This window comes from Lolium rigidum, chromosome 5 (assembly GCF_022539505.1).
Source record: "Lolium rigidum isolate FL_2022 chromosome 5, APGP_CSIRO_Lrig_0.1, whole genome shotgun sequence".
Taxonomy (NCBI): Eukaryota; Viridiplantae; Streptophyta; class Magnoliopsida; order Poales; family Poaceae; genus Lolium; species Lolium rigidum.
The window spans coordinates 255,854,839-255,864,079 of NC_061512.1; positions in this window are offsets into that span (position 1 = coordinate 255,854,839).

Below are 9,241 nucleotides of genomic sequence, written 5' to 3' on the forward strand. Positions count from 1 at the left end.
GCACGGAGTCCAAAGGCCTGTCTATTACATTAGCGAAGTCTCGACGGAATCCAAGCGAGAGATACCCTCACTTTCGAAGCTAGCATACGGGGTTTTCCTAGGCAGCCGGAAGGCTGAGACACTACTTCCAGGAGCACCCAATGACAGTGGTGAGCAAGGCTCCCCTGGCAACAATCATCAACAACTCCGACGCAACGGGACGCGTAGCAAAATGGGGCATCAAATTATCTGCCTTTGACATCAACTACGAAGCCCGAACTGCAATCAAGTCTCAAGTTCTAGCGGATTTCATCGCGGATTGGACTGAAGCACCGGAGGGCACACCTGTGCCGGAACCTGAAGCCTGGGTCATGCACTTTGACGGATCCAAGCAACATCAAGGCTCGGGGGCTGGAGTTACCCTGAAGTCACCTACCGGAGAAGAACTGCAGTACATCCTGCAGATTCAGTTCGAAGCTACCAACAATATGGCGGAATACGAGGCTCTACTACATGGTCTGCGCATCGCTAAGGAAATTGGGATCAAGCACATCATATGATGCGGAGATTCCAACCTGGTGGCACAACAAGTAGCCGGAACCTGGAACGCCAGAAACTCCATCATGGCGGCTTACAGAGACGAAGTGGACGAGATCGCCAAGTGCTTCCTCGGATACGAAGTCAAGTACGTCGAAGAGACGATAACACGACGACGGACATGCTGTCCAAGCTCGGATCCGGCAGAAACCAATTCCGCCTGGAATCTTCCTTGAGCATCTACGAGTACCCTCAGTGAAGGGTGCAAACCCGGAAAATCCGGATCTGGCAGTTTCTCCGGCCAAGGAAGTGATGGCAATCATTCCGGCTTGGACTCAGCCGTTCCTGGATTATCTCATTGATCAAAAGTTGCCGGAGGACGAGGTCCACGCACGTCAGATCATCAGACGAGCAAGATCCTACACAATTGTTGATGGACAGCTCTACAAATGAAGTGCAAACGGGGTATTTCTCAAATGCGTCTCTAGTCAAGATGGCATTGAAATCCTCAGAGAGATCCATGCAGGGGATTGCGGGCATCATGCCGCCCCCAGGTCCCTCGTTGCAAAAGCTTTTCGGTTAGGATTTTACTGGTTAACAGCTAAAGAAGATGCTGAGAAGCTGGTAAAAACTTGCCGAGGTTGTCAGTACTACGCTACTCAACCAAACGCTCCAGCCCAAGAGCTGAGAACCATCCCTATCACCTGGCCGTTCGCGGTCTGGGGGCTCGATATGGTTGGTAAGTTAAAGAAATCTTCTCCTGGTGGTCATGAATACCTCCTGGTCGCTATTGATAAGTTCAGTAAGTGGATCGAGGCAAAGCCAGTGAGAAAAGCCGACGGTGCTACGGCACTAAAGTTTGTTTGCAGCCTCGTGACGAGATTCGGCATCCCGCACAGCATAATCACAGATAATGGCACAAACTTTGCGCAGGGAGAACTCAAGGATTACTGCGATGAAGTTGGGATCCGGCTTGACCTTGCATCTGTGGCTCATCCACAATCTAACGGTCAGGTCGAACGAGCCAATGGCCTTATACTAGCCGGAATCAAGCCTCGCCTTGAAGAACCGCTGCGCCGCGCAGCCGGAGCTTGGGCTGATGAGCTAGACTCTGTTTTGTGGAGTTTACGAACTACCCCTAACAGGTCAACAGGATTTACTCCTTTCTTCCTGGTATACGGATCCGAAGCTGTGCTCCCCACTGACATCATCCACGATTCACCGCGAGTTTCCGCCTACAATGAAGAAACTGCTGACGAGGCTCGACAGCTATCTGTGGACCTGATCGAAGAAGCTCGGAATTTAGCTGACCAACGCTCCACCATTTACCAGCAGAAGCTCCGACGCTATCATAACCGTCGAGTTCGGAACCGCTCGTTCATGGTCGGGGACTTAGTCCTCCGCCTTCGCCAGGTGAAAGATCACAAGTTGCAATCTCCATGGGAAGGACCTTTTGTCATCAGCAAAGTACTACACAACGGATCCTATTATCTCGTTGATTTCCGGGAATTGAAGGATAGACCTGCCAACTGGCACCGGAAACGAAAACGAGAAGATCCGGGTGACATATACGATGAAACAGATCGTCCCTGGAACATAGCACAGCTACGTCCTTTTCACACTTAGCGATTTACGCATTACATACCTTGTAATATCTATGATACATGATCAATGAAATAAAGCTTTTGGTTCACTCTTAGAGTCTTTTACCTCCTTTACTTTTCATTTCTGGATCGTGTATGTTTTTTCCGACTAAAACCGCAGAGGTGGATCTTTCCGCCTAGGCGTGTATAAAAGTTGTGATTTTCAAAATCGTCCTTTAGGACGTAAGCTTAAGTTTTCTGGTGGAAATTTTTTCTGTTGCAAACTCATGGATTCCTGGTAGCGACTTCCGGCACTTGGGCTGGGGGCTTGTTTCCGCGGTTATTGACGGATTGCCATTGGGCTTCGTCGCCGCTGGCGAGCGTTTCCGGCACGAGTTTTCCGGCTCGTGGAAGGTCAAGTGGGCAAGCCGGAAATTATAAAACCAGCACTTGCTTTCAAGAAACAACACATGCAAAACAAAAATTAAAACGGATAGCAGGATAAGTATTTTCCGCCCGCGCATGCATGCTTGTTTCATCCCTAACTACTTAAGAATTTAAGTTATATTACAAACCCTCGCTGGGGCCAAAATGATGCATTGTTTTTTCCCACAGGACATAAAAGTTTTCACTCCGCCTTAGACGGAGAAGCATTGCCTTCTGGATCTTTTCCTTTGGCGCCCTCAGCCAGAGACGATACATCTTCATCACTCTCTTCATCCTCTTCGGAAGTTGCAGCGCTGGACTTGGGTTCATCTTGGGGAGCATCCTTGGAGCTGGTCCAGGTAAACTGGGTTCCGGATTCCGCAGGCCGGGCTTCCGTGTCACGCTCTTTTTGAAGTTCAGCTTCAAGGGGCTCGTCCGCAGGGAGAACCACCTTGTCGTAGAATTCTTCGTGACGGATCCTCCGCGCGATGCGGGTGTCATAGCCACTTACTGCATATAGCAGCGCCCCGACTGACGAGGGATCACCTCGACAATGCCTACGTATTGTAGACTAGGGTTTCGAGAGAGAGCGACGATGGAGATTCCGGGGACGAGATTAGGCACACGACGTACCCAGCTTCGGGTCCCCTCGGTGGAGGATCCCTACGTGCTGCTAGCAATCCACTATATGATGATAAGTATGTTTACAGGATGCCGCCATAGGCGGGCTATGTTGTCTATCTCTATGTCTCTCTATTCGCCTCCCCTCTATCGGGTGCCCTGGCTGGCTTTATATATGCAACCAACCTAGGGTTTTACAAGAGTCCTAGTCGACTACTTCTTCGGGTTGCCTTTTTGGGCCTTCTCCATATTTGGTCTTCTCCATATTGGGCCGAGCCAGGTATACTAATAATGGGTACCCGAAGGGTATGCCCATGTCATTAGCCCCCGAGTTTATAGGGAAGTCGAAGACTTGCGTAGAAACTCCAAGCATAACCATCTCCGAAGTCGAAGAAATACAAGGCGAGGTCCATGTCGTAGATCATGTGTAGCGTAGATGATGTCGACGATTCTTGAAATTATCGGGTGCGCGGCAGCGCTCCCGATGGGAGTAGCCCCCGAGTCTATGGACAAGTGCTTGCATTTGGGCATAGACTCAAGTTGTACTACTCGATGAAGAACTTAACTATATTTCTGGAAGACTTGATGAAATCCATGTGCTCCCGATGGGAGTAGGCTCCACTCGAGTCGTAGAATCGAGTTGAGTCTACAAAACCTGAATTGCCGTAGATGCTGTCGAAGTTATCTTTCTATCGGGTGCGCGACCAGCGCTCCCGATGGGAGTAGCCCCCGAGGCTACAGCCAAGTGTTTGCACTTGGGTGTAGGCTCAACTTGCTTTTAATCGACACCACAACTTTTCCTCTTTCTTGTATCTTATCGGGAGGGTGAACAATACTCTCGATAAGAGTAGCCCCCGAGCCTATGGGCAGGTGCTTGCACCTAGGCATAGGCTCAAGTTGTACTACTCGATAAAGAACTTGACTGTATTTCTGGGCGCATCCCCTCTTTTTATCGACTGCAGGACGTTGCTATTTTTATTTGACATCCATATCTATATTGTACAGGGATAATGGTAATTGGGGCTAGTTCATCTGACGGATCAGGTACTAGTTAACTGCTCTAGTGGCAATCCGCAAAAACCTACTTCAAGATCACGTCCCTGGACATGATCTCGGGATACTGGTGCAAACTTCGACAAGTGCCGCTTAAGGTCTTACCATTCTGTCGAGTCCCAGTCAAATTTATCGAGTACCTAACGCGTCCGTTAGGATTTTTCTTCGTATCTGTTGATACGGATAAAAGTAGCCGAGCGCAGTCTTCGGCGATGCCACGCCCAGCAGAACGGATCTGGGGTCTTACCTTCGCAAATTTGCGGCATTCAGAAATTGATCGCAACTTTGGCGTTCTGAGAATATATTGTTTAGTGCCTTGTTTGGCTGATGCAATGACCCATTTTGCGGGTTCTTCTATTTTTCACTCGGGCTTGATGAGTCAGCCGAATATATTGCGTTCTTCTATATTGTTGTCAGGCATATCACCTATGTTCTTGATCGGAACAAATAACGAGTCAATGGACCCGAAGATTTGTCCACTGTTTATATATTGCGTTCTTCTATATTTGGTTCCTCCTTGATGTAAATTTCGTCGAGTTCCTCCTTCAGGAAAATTTCTTCGGGTCCTCTTTGAAGACAATTCTTCGGGTCCTCTTTGAAGACAATTCTTCGAGTCCTCTTTGAAGACAATTCTTCGGGTTCCTCCTTGAGGCGAATTCGTCGGGCCCTTCTTGAGGCAAATTCATCGAGTCCTTCTTTAGGCAAATTCTTCGAGTCCTTCTTTAGGCAAATTCTTCGAGTCCTTCTTTAGGCAAATTCTTCGAGTCCTTCTTTAGGCAAATTCTTCGAGTCCTCCCTGAATAAGATTTCGTCGGGTTCTCTCTTGAAAACAATTTCGTCGGGTTCTCTCAAGATTTCGTTGGGTTCTCTCTTGATTTTGTCGGGTTCCTCCCTGAAGAAGATTTCGTCGAGTTCTTTTTTGAAGACAATTTCGTCGGGGTTCTCTCTTGAAGACAATTTTTGTAGGCATGGTTCTTCTTTTGCCAACCTGAGATGTATAGTGAAGAAATATGGCGCAGCCCCCGAGTGTGGGGTACGGCGAAAGTAAATGATAATTAACTTTATGCAAAATAAAAGAACACTTAGCTTTTTGGACACGACGAAGTCGATGCATGATGAAGTCTTCGAGTGTAGATAAGAAATCTAGCCAAAGTAGAATCCACCAAATAGCAAAAGTGGATGCCGCGAAATTGTTGATGAAGAAATAGCCGAGCCCCCGAGCGTTGTTGAGGTGATGTCATGATTGTTGTGTCGCAGTCGTGACCCGAGGCGAAATCGTTGTCGGGCCCCCGAGTATTATCCGTGTCGCCGAAAGAAAGTCATTAAGGATGAAATACTGAAGATGAAGTCCGAGATGAAGTACTTGAAATGAATCCATATTACACCATCATATATTGAAGATGAATCCGCCGATATCATAGAGGATGAATCCATTGACCCGAAGAATCCAATAATAACCATAAAAGATGAATCCATTGATACCATAGAGGATGAATGCATTGAGCCGAAGAATCCAGTAATAAAAGATGAATCCGTTGATACCATAGAGGATGAATCCATTGATCCGAAGAATCCAGTAATAAAAGATGAATCCGTTGATATCATAGAAGATGAATTCATTGGCCCGAAGAATCCAGTAACAATCATAGAAGATGAATCCACTGATATCATAGAAGATGAATCCATTGATCCGAAGAAAATAAATCCAGTAATGGCCATAGAAGATGAATCCATTGACCCGGAAGCTCATCGGGTAGTATTGTATAAGAGGAAACCATTGATAACCTTATAAGATGAATCCGACGAAGACAAAAATCCAGTAAGCCGAAGAAGGTGAATCCACTGAGCCGAAGAAAATAAATCCACTGCCGAAGAGAATAATTCCACTGAACCGGAGAAAATAATTCCACTGAACCGGAGAAGATATATCCAAAGCCGAAGAAAATAAATTCACCAAGTAGCCGATTATATTTGTGGTAACGAAGTAATGACACAACCACGAGTATCGGGTGTATTTGCTGTAATAATGTAATGACGCAGCCCCCGAGTATTCGGGTGTGGCGAAAGTAAATAACAATAAACTCTTAGAAGAGAAACACTTAGCTTTTTTATCTGGTGCGGCGAAGCCGACATGGGAGCAGGTCGTCCGATGGACGGAGTCGATGAAGCGGATGCAGCCGATAAAGTGGAGCCGTGCTACGTTTAGCCAAAGTAATCGGCCTGATGATCTTTGTGCCGGATGACGAATTCACTATAGCGACGAGTCCGTGATGAGGAGTTCCCGTTGGCGGGTGCACGTTGTTGACGGTGCGCCAATGGCGAATCGCTAGACTGTATGTAGATGTTCCGCCAAGTAACGATGATGATTTGCACCTGTTGGCACAGTCCACTGGCTCGTCTCGCCTGGCAATCAGAGTCTCCATGATTTGTTTCTCCAAGCGATGCATGCATGGAACAGAGTAAATTAACATACGAGTGATTAGATCTAAATAAAATAACTAATTGATATAATAGTCAAACACGTAAGAGAAAAAAAAATCCCTCAAGCCGTAGCTGTGTCGCTAGTTTTTCGTTGCAGAGACAAGATCACGAGGCTGCTTTGAGACACGGAGCAACTGCGCCGTTCCATCCTTGGCACTTGATGCGTGTTTGGCTGGTGTGATCCACCTGCTTCAAAGCCAGCTGCACCGATCCGATAGATTGATTGCTACCCAAAAATAGAACACGAGTAGGATAAAACGTCGACTTCTCCAGATCTGAACAGCCATAGCCGCTGATGTCGAGGCGTAATAGATGCCATCTATATTGACGAGGAAGGATCTCGCCCGGATGACAAAATCCAGTCGCCGCAGTTCCCCACAGACGGCGCCAATTGACGAGGGATCACCTCGACAATGCCTACGTATTGTAGACTAGGGTTTCGAGAGAGAGCGACGATGGAGATTCCGGGGACGAGATTAGGCACACGACGTACCCAGCTTCGGGTCCCCTCGGTGGAGGATCCCTACATGCTGCTAGCAATCCACTATATGATGATAAGTATGTTTACAAGGTGCCGCCATAGGCGGGCTATGTTGTCTATCTGTTGACCATATGTTGTCCTCTTTATTTTGGGTGCCCCGGCTGGCTTTATATATGCAACCAACCTAGGGTTTTACAAGAGTCCTAGTCGACTACTTCTTCGGGTTGCCTTGTTGGGCCTTCTCCATATTTGGTCTTCTCCATATTGGGCCGAGCCAGGTATACTAATAATGGGTACCCGAAGGGTATGCCCATGTCACCGACATCTGCTGTCGGAGGAACACCAGTAGTTACCCGGTCAAGATCCATCTCCGGGTTGTGCGCCAAGCACATAGTCAAAGTCATGGCAGCTGCGCCTCGGGCTGATGAAGCTTGCAGATCCGTTACCAGCTCCGGAAGAATGTCCATTCGCTTGACCAGTTTGCGCAGACCGCAGGTGCGGCTCTTCTTCAAAGACAAGTTGTGGCATATCTTCCGTGAAGCGGAGATAAGATCCTTGCAATCATCGCCAGCAAGAGAAAGAACATCGTCCCGGGGAAATTTATTCCGGCGCCTTTCAGAGTATCCAAGTGGCTCTGCACAAAAATACAAGCATAAACATTCAAGTTGAGCACAAGAAACTATACATCAAGATAAGAAGTTCCGAGTATAAGTACCCAGGATATTTTCGGCCAGCAAGTCCCAATGGTGCTCCACGGTTTCCATGTATTTCCGGAGCCCATTGAGCTCTTTTTGCTGCCTCTTGATGGTCTCGCTATCAACATTGCGTTTCAACAAGAAATCGCCCTTCTCCCTGATGAGCTCGGAGTTTTTCTCCGCCAGTTGCTTCTCGGCCTGCTCTTTCTTTTGCTCCGCTTCCTTCAGCTTCGTCTCCAACTCTTGGTATGAGGAGCGCAGGTTCTCCAGTTCGGAGGAGGTCGTAGCCAGGGAGGAAGATGCGCCTATAAGGATTCAATTCAATTCAAATACAGTTCAAAGTCGGAACTTGAATTAATAACAAGAAAGGGCGGAAACCAACCTTGGGCGTCCGCCAGTTGTTTGTTCAGTTCTGCATTTTCATTCTTGAGGGTCCGGATATTTTCCGCTTGACCCAAGGTAACGCGGCGCTGCAGGGCAATGTTTTTGTGTAGCTCATAGTGCAGTGCCTGCTGTTCCTGTAAAAAACAATCAGAGCAGGAGTAAAAATTCCGCCTACATATAGTGGGGTCTTTTGAAGCATTTTTGCCGGAATCTTTCCGACATCATGCTTGGGGGCTACTGCGACATTTTAAAAAAATAATCTTTCCAAAAGTGGCTTTACTCTAAAGCATCTAAGCGCTAACTAGTATCTAGTTTCCGCCTACATGCTTGGGGGCTACTGGGGAGTACCTTTTGTTTGCAGACAAGTTTGTCTAAGAACTGGCCGACGTCCTTCTTAAACTCCTGGATTTCCGACGTCGCGGCATCCGGTTTCCCCCAGGCATTGTTCAGCATGGCGTTGAGCAGGTCTTGTTCAAGTTCCCACTTCTCCGCCTCAGTCAGCTTGTTGAAGAACTTTGTAGCATATGCCTTGGGGGTGGAAGTGAGGTCAGCCGGATCTCCGAAATTTCTCGGAAAAACGATGACGTCGCCAGCACCGGCTCCGACCTTCTCGGAGGAAGTAACCTCAGCCTCTCCTTGGCCTTGAACTTCTGTTTCTTCTTGGGCAGGGCCTTTGGCCTTAGGATCTTCTCCGCCCACCTTTTCGCTGCTGACCGGAATTATTTCCGGTGGAGTGTTTGCGGCAGGAGGGGGAGATTGTTCTGCCTGAGGAGGAGATGGCGGAGGAGCAGTGTGGGAAGCGCTTGGCGGAGCTGGAGTTGTAGGACCAATAGCCGGAGTTTTTTTCATATACTTTGTGATGGGCTCTTGGCTGGTGGTCCGAGTGGCAGCGGTAGTCGGAGTACTGCGAACAAATAAAAGAAGATCGCATAAGTACCAAATGCATCAAAGTAAATGGGTGCCATACACGGAAACTTACGGGGCGCCGGGGATGATGGGGC